The following is a 14,107-nucleotide window of genomic DNA, read 5'->3' as shown; positions in this document are numbered from 1 at the left end:
TCTTGACTTGTGCCAGGTTAAGGGCTGGCCTTTGCTCTCAGGTTACCTCCATGTGAAAGGATCTGCCGTGCCTGATTTAATGAGTGTCTGTGAGAAGCAGCTACACTGTCCTCTCCTTCCCTGAATGGAAGGAAAAGACCGATGAATAACTCAAACCTGCAACCTGATCTGCAGGTTTGTTGCCACCAATTATGTTTTCTGCTACTGTAACCCTGGGGTTCCCCTTGGAGTGGGCGAGGTGGCTCTGCTGTTCCCTCATCTCCCTCTGCAGACAGCCCAGTGGTCTGTGATACTGGTATTCCCACTGGTAGTGAAAACACATCCTCTGATGGATTTAAAATAAGCAGATCCCTCCAAAATGGTGTTGAGTAGAAATTGATAGAGATTGATGCCTGTGAGCTTGGCACAATGAACCTCCTTGTGCTGCTGTTTGTCTGAAGGTGGCTCCCATTGTACTGACGTGGCTGTCGGGGAGGCAGCAGGGGATGCATGGCTGAGTTTTCTTTATAGTTGCTTTCAAATATTTATCTGCAGGAGGATAATGGGAGAGCTGTGTTTCCTCTTGTCGTCAGAATTTCAGAAAGGATTTTAATCCCCTGTGCTCCTGCTGCTCGTGGAGCCCTGACAAAAGTGGCTCAAAAAAATGCTGCTGGTACAGGACTACCTCTCCTTCCTGATGGCCCCCAGCAGGATGTGCTTGGACTTGACATACTGAGCAGCACAGAGGGAAGCTTTTGGGAACTTGACTGAATCTGCTTTTCTGAGCCACAGGGTACAAGGAGTGAGAGCTAATAGGGGCTCCTGCTCTTTCTCCTCTTTTTTCCCCTGTGTTCCTCCACTTCCCCTTTGATCTGGTGAGAAATTGAGTGAAGCTGGAGGATGCACAAGTCTTGATTCCAGTGTGAGATGCAGGTATCCAGCACATCCCAGCACTGAGCCCCGATTGCCTTCTTGCCAGCGTGGCCATTAATGTGAGCTTGTCTCAAGATGATGTAGACCTGACTGCAGCTTTTGTTCCAAATGTTTATGAATTATGAAGGGTTTCAAATGTATTGTTAAAACCTGGTTTAAAAGCTCAAAGGCTGCCACAGGTCTGGTGTACTGCTCAGTTTTAAGTCAGCACTGAGATTACACTGCTTGATACTCTTTACAACAGGTCTGTCCACAGGGACCTCCTTAACTTGCTGTCTGCTGATCACTGTTAAGTGCCTCGTATTTCCTTCAGTCTGAAGGTCTTCTCTTCCTCTGCTCTATCTCTGTGCGGGCAATTAAGAGTTTTATTGTGCCTTTGGAAGCAGGGAGCACTGCAGCAGCTGGAGCACCACTGTGCCTGGCCTTTGCCTTAATGATGGTGTTATAGGCTGTGTCTAACAGAGATAAGGATCATGTAAGGCTGCCTTCTGCCCCCCCAGACCCTCCGAGTGACAATGTGAGCTCTTATAACACCATAAAACACAGTTCAGGGATTACCGTGCAGCTGGGGGGAGAAGCTGCCTCTGCTTCTCAACCTGCCCCTTTGTGAGGCACCTGCGCTGCTGGGCACAGGGAACAGGGTGCACAGGGGCACTGCACAGAGCTCAGTGGGAATTCTGTGCTGTGACATGCTGCAGGGGCACCCACGTTTCCACAGGGAGGGGGCTGCAGCCTCCTTCCACCAATCCAGGGTTTTTCCCAGCTGCTACTCCCCCTTTATCCAATGCCTCCCACCCCTGCGCTAAGCAGGAAAGCCATTCTTCTCCCCAGAGTCCAGACATGAAGTGAAATTCATCTCTCACAGCCAAGGAAAGGCTCTGTCAGGTGCAGAAAGCTGCTGTGAGCTCTCCAGGGGACCTTCCTGCCAAGCTGCTGGGGCGCAGGGCTACGAGGAGGAGAGAAGGGCCCACGTGCTCACAGGCATTCCCAGGCCCAGCTGCCATCCAGATGTGTGTTACACTGCACTGGGCTCACTGTGGCAAAGTACAACCTGGGAAGGGAAAAAATTCCTCTGTGATGTAAAACTGTCAGGTGCAACCCAGTTTGAGGAACAATACTGGGGTTAAGCTTGGCTCTATTAAGTGCCTGATAAAATAGTGGGTTGGTAGATACCAAGATGGTATCTAAAATCATACATAACATTGTGTGGGGTTTTTTTCCAAAACAGGGCTGTCCATCAGCATGTGCACACGTAGCAGTGTGTCAGGGGAACACCTAAGGCTCTCTAGACAAACACATCACTTCTCTCCACGTGGGAGGAGCAGCCACAGAACTGCATCACACTGAGCCCTGCTGGGTGCTCCTCCATCTGCAACCTACTTAGTATGCAAAGACACCTTTCCTGCAGTGAAAAGGCTTTGATTCACCCAGGTCAAGATCACTTTATCAGCATTGCAAAAGTGCAGAGAGCCTACACAGCAGATACCCTTCTGCTCAGTTTGATCATCTGCTACATACGTGATCCTGGCAGAGATAATCTGGAAAGGTGTGTTTATTGCTTTGCACTTAGCAGATAGGGATATGCCTCACAATTGCACAAACATGCCCTTGGCTAAAGTCTGTTGCTAAGCAATAGTTTAAGATAACAAATATATACAAATTCTCAAATGTTCAAATTTTAGGGCTTTAGGTACTCATAGGAGAGAGGCATAGCAGCATCTTGCCTTTGTCCACAGCCCCCAAAAGGAATGTTCATCTTTATTAGCCTGGGAACAGCATTAAATTGTAAGGATCTGCTTTGTGCTTCCCCTTCTGCAGCCAGCTGCAGTGCACAGCAGAATAAACAGGTCAGATGAGTAACCAGCTGTACTTCTCATCTGAGGTGACAAGGTACAGAGAAAGGACAACTCCTTCTCCCCGTGCCTTTATTTATGGCAGACTTTTGCACATGGAGGTCGCAGAGTCACAGAATAGTTTGGGTTGATAGGGACCTTTAAAAGTCTTCTAGTCCAACCCCTCCTGCAGGGAGCAGGGACATCTTCAAATGGATCAGGTTGATCAAAGCCCCTTCAGCCTGACCTTGACTGTTTCCAGGGATGGGGCATCCACAACCCTTCTGGGCAGCCTGTTCAGCGTTTCACCACCCTCATTGTAAATGCCTTCTTCCTTGTATCTAATCTAACCCTACCTCTCTTTCAGTTTAAAGCCATTCCCTTTGTCCTGTAACTCCGTGCCCTTGCAAAAAGTGTCCCCCCAGCTCTCTTGTACCCTGGAAGGTGCTGTGAGGTCTCCCTGGAGCCTTCTCTTCTCCAGGCTGGACAACCCCAACTCTCTCAGCCTGTTTCCATAGGAGAGATGCTCCAGCCCTCTGAGGACCCTGGTGGCCCTTTTCTGGACTTGTTGTGCTGGGTCAACATCTTTCTTGTGTTGGGGTTCCAGGCACTCCAAGTGGGCTCTCACAAGAGCAGAGCAGAGCAGAGCAGAGCAGAGCAGAGGGGCAGAAAATCACCTCTCTTGTCCTGCAGCCCACACTGATTTTGATGCAGCCCAAGATACAACTGGCATTCTGGACTACCAGTGCACATTGCCAGGTCATGTCCAGCCTTTCATCCACCAAATGATGGGGAGGAGCCAGAGCCTTTCACTTGTGTCTCTCTCTCTCTCTCTCTGCTTCTGTGCATGCTGTCCATGCGGCCCCTGTAGCTACAGGTGGCCTTGGTAGCGTGTCTGTCACCCACATTGCCTTGTTCCCCTCAGCCACTGAGTCACTTATAAGCAAAGGGGAACTCCTCCAAGGTGGGTCTCTGCTGCTCACATCTCATGGATTGTGTGGCAAACTTGGGCTGAGTGCATCTGAAATTGAACCTGCTTCTGCATTTTCCACCTGCCCACAGCTTTGAGTCACTCAGTTTTTCCTCATGCGCCCTGAACTGTTTTCTCTGCTTTATGGCCTGCTGTTGGTGGGTCCAGCAGAGCTGTGGGGAAGGAAGTGAGCCCCATCCCTGCCTTTCAGCAGAAGCCTCGTGGAAAGCCTTCTTGTGTTCTGCTCTGCCTGTTTCTCCAGTGCATGTGAGGAAAAAGCGAGTAGCTGCAGGAGCTTGGCAGCAGCAGCAGTGGGCATGAGCTGAACTGACACACAGGGTGCAAATAGAGTCATAAAGTATATGTGGCAGTGTGATGCATATTAAAGCAATTTGCAGGGTAATGTTTCCCTGACTGTATTCTTAGTAACAGAGGAGTGATCTTCCCACCTTCGCTGCAGGCACGTTCCGGCACAGCGGCTCTGGGAAGCTGCCTGCAGTGAGGCTGCAGAGCCTCCAGAGCCTGGCTGTGCATGGGCCCCACGGCCAGCCTGTGCCCTGCAGCCCTGCACTGTGCACAGGCACCGTGCCACAGACCCACCGGCGGGCACACGCCATCTCCTGCTCCTGTCTCTCAGCTGCAAATATAAAAACATGCCCAAGAAATGACTGTGTTCCCTCAGGAATAAGGAAGGGCCAGCCTGGCTACACTGAGAGGAGAAAATTGTATATCCATGTAGTTACTAACTCTTTATTTGGAAGAAAAGAGCTGCTTGTCTGGTGCTTCTTGGACCTTTGGCTTAATATGAAAATGACCTTCACACAAAACTTCTCCAGCTCTTCCCAGAGAAGACAGAAAATTTCCTCTCCATTGGCTCTTGCTTCAGAGCAGAGATTCAAAAGCTGGGCTGCAGCTGCCCTCTCCAGTGAGGCCACAAATGGAGCAACTGCACTTCAGCTCAGGAGACTGTAACCCCTCAGTCTGCAGGGTGGGTCTCTAAAATGCCAGCTGGCAAGAGGTCTAGTGAGCTTCCCTGGAATATGTCTTAAAGCAGGTGAAAGGTCTTCCTCTAATCTGCCCTTTCCAGGTCTGAGACCTCCGAAACTCTGGCCATGGGATTGCCTTTTCATCTGCTCTCTCCCTCTGTGCTAGCACAGGAGGTGTGTATTGCAGCGGGGGTGGGCATGCCAGCTGGAACAAAGGAAAAGGGACTCTTTTCTTTTGGTCTGTCCACACGGCTCCTCCAAAAGCTGTTGCCAAACCACCGCCATAATTTTCTGCCCATAGCCTTGTCTGGCAAGCTTCCTCTTCACAGAATCACAGCATGGTAGAGATTTTATGTCTGGAAAGCACCTAGTCCTATCCCCTTCTCCAGCCAGAGCAGGTTGCTGATCTGGAGGGGCTTTGTCTGTTTCCAAGCCCCTCTGGGGAACCCATCCATGTGCTTGACCACCTGCACTGAAAGAAGCTTGGTTTCATTTATAGATGGAATTTCTGGTGTTCCACTGCTGCCACCAACACACCCTTGTGTGAGCTGGGCTGGGAGTTCCCACCTTCACATATCTGCTCAAAGAAGGATGGCCCTCCTTTTTGTGCTGCTTCTGGGATGCTATGTTTGTTTCCTTGTCAACCATCTACCCTCGTCTCTCCCAAGCAGAAGGAGATGGCAATATTTCCTCTTGCTTTCCAATGGATTTAAAAGTCTGCTTACATGGTTCTTACAGGCGTGTAAAGTTGTAGGTGCAGAACATAATTTAAAACACAACTTCATCTACTTGGTATGTGCTTTACAGTCTCTGGCAGTGGTGTTCTGCAACACCTTCACACTTTGCTGCCAATTTCAAGGCATCCTGAAATCATGCCCTACCTTTCCTGCAAGCAACTTGGTAACCTGCTAAGAATACTATTATTGCACAGCCTCCAAAGCCCAAGAACATCAGTGTCCAGGTTCCTGTTAACAAACATGGCCAGAGCTTTCCTGCATGTTCTCCTGGGAGGGCTGGATCATGGAAGTTCCTTTTGTTATATCCAATTCCACTTCATATATCTCCAATTTTCCTGTCTCTACACCAAACGTTGCATGTTAGGGAGCCTCGAATAACAGCTGCTGCCACTCATGTTAACTGAGAGGAGCACAAGACACTGAAGTGTCTAGTTTCTCATCACTTACAGGATGGATAAAAGTATCTGTTGTACTGACTAGTCCATCAAATATGAATGATGCAGATAGAGTGGCTGTTTACACACAGCGATCTATTTTAGTTAAATTGAAAACACACACAGGGGAGAGTTTCAGCTTTGAGCATAGAAAACACTGGAAACGTCAGGGTTTTTTGGTTTCATCTTTTCTGTTTGCTGGTAACAATTAACTCTGAGGAGTGCCCAGTCCGTGGCTAGGAGAGGATGAGCTCTGCTCTTCTAGGACAAAGATTCAAATATCCTTAGCTATCCAACCAAATCTCACAAAATTGAGGACAAGGTGCTTGCCTTCCTTTACTATTCTAATTTTACCAGAATTCTCAACTCTTTTGTACAGCATTAACATAAGCATTTACAAAGCCAGTCCCTTTGGAGGATGACAGCAATTGTTTTGCTTAATGTTTAATGGCTTCCTCTCCCTCTGGACTCTGTGCCAGGGCATATTGTAATGAACAAGCTCTGGAAGAATATTATAGCCTCACTTGATCTATTAGGACACTTTACATAGAAATTTATTTTGCACTACCATGAATTATATAAACACACAAATTAAAGATACATACGCAGTAACTGCTTGCAGAGAGCATTGTCTGCAGAAAACTCATTAGGAGAATGAGTTACTCTGAAAAAAATCACTTATTAACCTTTGTAGATTTCCTGGTACTCTGTTTGTTAATGCCCTTGCTTTATTTTGAAATAATATCTCTGTGTTGTCTGAAAACATGCTTCACATATGAAAATTAACATACAACACAAAAGTTTCCTATAAACATCCTAATTGTACTGAAAACAAAAAGTGAGGTCTCATTCTGCACTCCTGTGTCCATGCACAGAAGAATATGGACGTGTTCATACACATCCCTGTTCAAAGACTTTTGAAAGCAAAACTAGGCAACACAGGGCTAAACTCCCTCAGAGGAGGAAAAGGAAAATAGTAACAAGGCTTTGGTTTCCATGGGCAAATGTTAATTGCAAGCGGAAGGCTTCTCTGAATAGCCTTTATCAGGATTTGTCCACTGGGCTCAGTGGCTAACATTCTGCTGTGGAAAATATTTCTCCAACAGCAAATGGAAACGAAGGAAAATATCAGACTAACTTTTTGGCAAAAGGTCTGCTTCAGTTAGAAAAACAATGCTCAACATGCACATGTTTCTGTCAGGAAGGCTGCTAGCAGGAGCATGGCAGTTCTAGTAATTTCTCAAGCAGCAAAACCAGGATGTCTCAGGAACAGCAGGCTGGGTACAGAGTAACCACAGAGAAGTGCTTGGCTGCGGGAAGCTGGGTGTGCAGAGACCTGCACCTGTAGATATTTTCAGTGCCAAAGCTTCGCTGAGCCTTTACGTAGTATTTTTGTGATAAAAGAAGCTAATTATTAGTCACTGAAAATTTGAAGTGACCTTGGTAACCTGACTGCTGATTCATTCTGTGGCCCATCTTCTACAGTGGTAGAGCTCCCAGGTAAGCGAGGAGAAGCTGCTGCAGATGCCTACCAGGGTGACTCACTTGCCATCATGTGTCTGACTGCATAGGCAAAAGGGACTACGGAATGAAGGCAATGGAAAATTTTGGTTCAGTGGGTTTTAAGCCTCTAGCCTTATTTCAGGGATAAACTATAGAAATGAATGCAGGTGGTGATGCTGTTGTGTGTTGGAGCAGATCTGTTATTCCTTAAATCCTGTTGTGGTTTGGGGTTTGATCCTGTTTCTGTGGCACAAATCTGCTTCTGCCTTTGCTGTGAGAAGGCCTGTCATTGTGTGAGTGCTTCATCATCCTTGTATCTTATACAGCTATAATTATAACCCTGCAGGCTAAGTCAGCAGAGAACAAAGATGCCTCACTTCCACTGGGAGCTTCTAGGTGATATTAAGACAAATAAAATAAAACTTTGGCCTTCAGGGGAAAGCTCCAGCACAAGGCTACTTGGAATAATTGCACCTCTCATACAAGCCATGGCATTCTGAAATGAGCTGGCAAGCAATATTAACCTGACTGAAACTCCAGCCTCCTTACAGGTTGGAAGCCCTGGAAATGACTGCAAAGGCATCGGGGTGGGCTGCAGGTTGGTCCCAAAGATGTGTATGCTCCAGCTGGCAGCACATCTGAGTCTTGCAGTTACTTAACTGTGGAGTAAGAAATAAGTTCAAAAAATTTAAAAGAAGAAATGTTTCCTGCTTCTGCACATCAGCAGCTACTGCTTTACCCTTTGCACATTGTTGGTTCAGTATGGAATGGCTGCTGGCAGGGGAAGGAGCGTGGATGTGGAAGGTCTTGCAGATATGGCCTGCAAAGTAAGTAGGAGACCTGGAAGGTGGCAGGGGGAGGAATCAATGTGGTGGAGAGAGGAAGATCCAAACTCCTGCAGCCTCTGTGCTCTGGTGTTCCACATACACCTTACAAAAGGAAGCAGCTTGGAATGCAAGATAGATTATGGATCAGCAGCCTTCAGTCTCCCAGGAATTACATGAACTTTCTTATTTATTGTTGGAGGTTACAAGAGGTTACCCCTGCGTATTGGGGCTGTAAGATTTCTCAAGAGCAATACAAAGCATTTCACACAGGGCTGAACAACTGAAGTGCCAAGTCTATAAAAGGTCCTGATCTAAACACATTAATTTGCAAAGACAAGTGAAGCAAGGTTACATATTTCTGGTGGAGACTTACAAGAGGAACATCCCTTGTAACTATTTAGATTTTTCTACTCTAGGAGCAAAGGGAGAAGGTGATGCTAAAGTCAAGGAGATGCTAAAGTCAATGTTGTCCTTTTCTGTAAGAAAACCCAGTGAATTTTAAAACAGTTTTTTCTAGTGAAACAAAAACTGCTCTGATTTTGAAAGCAACTTCATTGTCCTGGAGCTGGAGTACAATGATTTGTAAGTTGAAACAGAACATAACTTTTAGCTATGTTTTAACTGACATAACTTATAATCTTATTAACATGGTCTACAAATGAGGTTACAAATTAGTGTTTTCTAACTATAACAGTGAAATTCAAGTTGAACAAAAACACTTGCTGGATATTGGGCATTTATTTATACATTTTGCATATTGAAGTTACATGACCCACTGGATGATGGTGAAAATTTCTGGTTTTGCAGTAGGTTGGTAACATGTTGCTCTCATACGGAATGATGGAAGTGCAGCTCTGGTTTTCCTGGAACAGTTATTAACATGAGTGAAACTGTGCATGCACAGGTTTGAGAAAATGGACAGACTGTCAAATCCATTGATCAAATGTTCTGAGAGATAAAAGTTGAAGACACTTTTCAATGTAATAAGACAACTGTTACTCTCCAAATCAGTAGTGAATGGTGAGCCTTATATGACAAATTCTTTGTTTTATTGCACATTATTCATGCTCCTCATTTTTACAGATGTTTAGGGGTTTCTTTTTTTTCCCTTAAAGCTCTTCACCATGCACACGTTCCCATCTTCCACCTCACTCTCCCAAATGCAATCATCTCTGTGCGTGATTGACCTAAGTGATCACCATGGTTTCCAATTCAATTCAGGTCCCCAAAGAGGTCTTTTAATTAAGAAGCTCTAATAGGATCTCAGAGAAAAGTTCTAAGTCCCCAGTCTTCAGGCTGTGAGCTACAGATCCCAGGGGTGTCTGTGGCCAACTAGTACGAGACCCTGAACCTGTCCTTTGTGGAAAGGTCATGTTCTATGCAGAAATTTGTGTGAGATGCAGACATCCCGTGAAAATTCCCTGGGGATCACACAACATTTCTATGGTAGGCTGCTGTTGAGCAGTGGGTAGTGCCCAAGAGAGAGGTGAGATGGAAGCAGGTGTGCATGGAAATGTCTTTATAAGGAATTCCAGCTGCAGTTTGTGCCCAGCCTGTGCGAGGTGCCGAGCCTTGCTGCAGTGCTGCAGCACAGGGGAGCTGCAGGTGCTGCACCCACACACCTTGGCTGTGCTTTGCTACTTGTAAAAGTGCACTTGCTCTGGTAGCAGGGCCCAGACTGTTTAAGAACCAATTTCTACCCAGAAACAAGCAGCTGCAGATTTTAATCACCATCACTGGCACTGCAGAGGTGTCATTTCCAAAACTGCTTGGGACTGGTCCCTGTTTATTTCAGTGGGGCCAATCCCAGCTTGTGTGCCCAGGTGTGCAGAGCAGCACATGCTGGTGTTTACTCAGCAGTTGGTGCTATTCTCCAGAAAACCACCTGTGCTTGCTGGACTGTGCATGCACTGTTTGGTAATGTTGTGCAGAAGCACTTGAGAACATTTTCACACCAGGAACTTCAGCATTAGACGTGCAGGAGAACAAAAAGTGGAACTGGAAAACACTTCTAAATTCTTGCAAGCATGGCATTGGCTGAAAAGTAAAGTTCCAGAAAACTGAAGCCACATATAGAACTTGAGATAACTTTGATGAATAGTTCTTGGCTGGAAGACAAAAAAGAAAAACTTAAATGTTCTGTGTAGATTGTTTCAGGATTAAACATCTTGAAGTTTTGTTTCAAAATGCTCTCCCTTCTGGCAATTCCCTCAAAACTTCTGGTAATATAAATCTCAATTACTGAAGATACTGCTTGAGGAGTCCTGTCAGAACAATATCTTGTTTAATTGGAAGTTTTTTAAAGCTCTTTATTTAGTTGAAAATCTCTTAAGTTGAAGTTTTTCTTCAGAATGTAATTTGAATAATTTTAATTTTTTTCAGCTTATTACTGCTCTGTTAGCCAGCTGAACAGAGAGGACTTTGCAAGTATCCAAGACGGGATGATGAGAGAACAGAAAAAAGAAAAAAAAAAATATTAAAGCTTTGGCTGTGATAACTCATCCCCTTGGCACAGCACTACTCCAAGGCCAGACCTGGACACTTGTCCAGAGGAACTTGGTATCCAAGGTACATTTCTGTGCCTTGTTATTGCACCAACCTGTGCCTGATGTGGGCCACTCTGATGATTTATACAAGTCCTTTATAGTGCATTAATACAACAGGTGAGTGGAAACTTCCATTAACTCCTCCTCCACAGAAGAGACCTTGAAAGAAAAAGGGGTTTGAAGCAGGGCTGTGCCATGCTCTGACTCGGGTATGGTAGTCAGGGGTGGGAGGCAGACTGCAGAAAGAAACAGAGCCTGAGTCACAGTGAAGCAACCAGCTCTGCACAGAAAAACACCCCTCTCTCGGCTCCACTCCTGGCAGAGCTGGTCTTTCATCTGGTGAAAAATGGGGATGAAATACCTCCCTTGCTACCCTTCGGAAAACACTTCAGTATCCTCAAAGGGGATTTAAAAGCAGCATCATTATAAGTGGGAAATGAATTGCTCTCTTGCTGGATTTAGCAGCTTCCTGTTTTGGAAACCCGAGATACCATCTCAAATTTCTGTTTGTTGTCAGGCTGGAAGAAGAGACTCAGAGGCTGCAAAGCCTCTGGTGAGGCAGCGCTTCATTTGCTAATTGTCTCTGCCAGACAATGCCATTTACACTGGGCACAAAATCACCTCTAACCTCCACTGACCAGAAAATCGCTATATCCTTAACTCCCATCCTTTTGAAACAGTACCCACTGTAGTACCACTGCAAACCCGGACTGCGTGTGCCAGCCCCTCTCACTGGACAACAAAATACAGGGATAATTATTGCTGATTCATTCACAAACATCCTGGTTTCCAGACATAATTACAATATCATAAGCAACTGCATTATAAAAGAAAGATGTTTGACTTGTCACGCATAATGTCATGAAGCGCTCGCTTTGAGGACCGAGCTCTTTGACAGGAACAGCACTGGCATCTGCCCTAAGCACGCCCTGGATGGGTCTGGGTCCTGTGCTCTCTGGCTGGGCTGGGGTCTCTGGTGCAGAGGACGGGCAGAACTGAGGTTCAGAGAGGTCTTTGCAGTCAGGAGGCTGCTTGACATCTGCTCTTACTCTCCCAGACTGAATTTTCACACGTTTCTGTCAGAAAAGCTGGTGAAGCTGGGCTTTGCCTCTGTGAGAGCTCCTCAGTATGGAAAAGATCTCCTACAAATTACAGTCTTTATTGCTCTTTTGCTTTTTTAGGCCATGTTGCAATGCTTGCCACTTTTGCTGTATAAAATTCAGGTGTTCTGCCTACCTGCTTCTCCTCCTCCATTAGCCAGATGATCACAGCAGCTACATCAGTTCTAAATGGGATCAGACCTGAAAGCTGCAGCTCTGACACTCAGGACAATGACCTGCAAGGGTTTTTTCCTCCATTGTTTAACACTTGCTTAAGTTGGAGCACTGAGAAAGCCCTTGAATTTTGCCCTTCAGCTGGTGGATCTGCGGGGATGTTTTGGCTGTGAGATGTTGCTCTTTGTTTTGGAGACAAGGCAGCACAGGAAACTGGCTTGACAGCCACAGCTCACTTAAATGCCCTCGTGGCTGCTCATGGCAACGCAATAAGCCAGTGTTGCCCAAGTCTATTTTCTCTAACACCAGTCTTTAAAGAGCAGGAGGTTATTTTTCCTTTGTTGCAAAGGCTGGTTCAGGCACGTCTGACTGGGATGTGACATTTCCTGAGGGATGTGGTTAAAGACAAAGTAAACGCTGGTGCTTTGGTGACTCCACAAAAATCTGATCGCCTGAGACTGCCATGGATGAGAGCATCTGGGAAGCAGCAATGCTTCTCATCTCTTCCCTTGGGAAGTTAATGGGACTGCTAAATATCAGGAACTGCTAAATATCTGGACCTCACATGAAGCAGGAATATATTACATGTATTTGAACATTCTGGTGCAGAAAGAAGTGGAGGTATGAATCAATTATTAAAAATTAGATAAAATATATAATAAATTATTAAAATTTATTAAATTATTCTTTAATGACCTTTCAGGAGTATTGTGTCAGAATTATCACTGAAATGCAAGGGAAGAAGTGATTCTTTACTAAAGGTGGAGCTCCCAAACCAACTGGAGTGCCTCCTAGCAAAAATGAGGGTCAAAAAGGCTTATTTTCTACCCATTTAAACAGAAAGGGAGTATTAAAAGTCTGTGTGATACAGAGAGGGTACCAGGCAATGTACCAGCATTAGGTACCAGCAAAGATGAGTGGTCTCCTCAGAGGAATCTTGCACAATGAAATTCTCCAGCTTTTGCTGGGGCTCAGTTGCCGGCCTCCAGTTAAGCTCCTGCTTGAGAGGGGACATGGAAGCCTTCCCCATCCCTCCCTCCCTCCCTGCCCCACACGAGTGTTTTGTCCCTCTCTGTATCAAGAGAAAGATGGGGAAAAAGCTAGAGCCAGTCTTTTATTCACTTCAATTTTCAATTTTTAAGATTCTATGAGCGGCTGAAGGACTTAAATCTGTTATTGCCACAGAGGAATCTTGTTCTGCCTGATTCATGCTGAGTACACTCATAAACCAAAGCAGCCACATTGATGAAGAAATGTTCTTCAAAAACCTCCTTAATCTCATTTCAGTATGAAACTAAGGGATGGACTTTTTAAGCAGGTCCTCTTGAAACCAGCCCAAAAGATTAATGTGTAAATGCACAGATGCTCTGGAAGCTCTTCAATGGAGACATTTTATTTCCAAATAACCACAGCAGTAACTGCTCATAACAAAAAAGATGATTAATGTCATTGTGGCCAAAGTAATGTAAGTCCCTAAACTTGACAGCATAGTATTTGCATATTACCTCGATGTCAGAGTTTCTCACACTACCTTTATTTATTTTTACTGGATGAAGCACAAGAAAAGCATGATGCTTGCTTAAATCTCCACAAATCCAAACATCTGAAGCTACATTGCTCCATTTTCCTGGCTCTGTTCCTCTCTGAAGGCACACTGCTTGCATGCTCACTCTCGTTTTTCCCATGAACTACAGGGTGCAGGCCAAAATACCCTTTGCAACTGGTAACTCCTAGGCACACTGGGTTCCAGTTAATATAACAACTGGACATTTCATAATGCTTGAAGCATCTGTGGCATGAATAAAATCAGCAGGAAATATAAGGAGCATTTTTTGTTTTCCACTGGGTCAATTTTATTAAATTCGGTGGAAATATCATACAATGACAAAAGAAGTTAATTTACATGGAAAACTGATCCTGACACCCGTGACAACAGCATCAGAGTGGCATACAGGATGTGCTTGGATGTGCAAAGGCTGAGCAGCCCTCTGTGCACTGGCTCAGCGAGGTTCTTGTGTCATCATGGGTTGCTACAGGGTGGTGCAGCGTTGCATCCCCATCAGAGGTTTAAGCCACTGACTGGCAT

At 45.5% G+C, this 14,107-nt stretch overlaps 1 protein-coding gene and 1 long non-coding RNA gene across 3 annotated transcripts in view; one reads left to right on the top strand and one right to left on the bottom strand.

Annotated features, from left to right (window-relative positions):
- Nucleotides 1–14,038, top strand: part of LOC135297192 (uncharacterized) — a 28,027-nt gene extending 13,989 nt beyond the window's left edge. Inside the window, exons 1-2 of one of the 2 annotated variants that reach the window (XR_010359234.1) lie at nt 8,014–9,221; nt 10,584–14,038. This is a non-coding gene — a long non-coding RNA (uncharacterized LOC135297192). Of the gene's footprint in view, nt 1–8,013; nt 9,222–10,583 lie in introns of those variants that run through there. The other variant, XR_010359233.1, reaches the window with a different exon arrangement.
- TTC7A (tetratricopeptide repeat domain 7A) overlaps nt 1–14,107 on the bottom strand; it is a 204,013-nt gene that overhangs the window by 14,450 nt on the left and 175,456 nt on the right. The gene's annotated exons all lie outside the window — the stretch shown is intronic.

Source organism: Passer domesticus, chromosome 3, assembly GCF_036417665.1.
Source record: "Passer domesticus isolate bPasDom1 chromosome 3, bPasDom1.hap1, whole genome shotgun sequence".
NCBI classification, from domain to species: Eukaryota; Metazoa; Chordata; class Aves; order Passeriformes; family Passeridae; genus Passer; species Passer domesticus.
The sequence above is the reverse complement of the archived record's forward strand: the minus strand, read 5'-3'. Positions and strand labels throughout refer to the sequence as shown.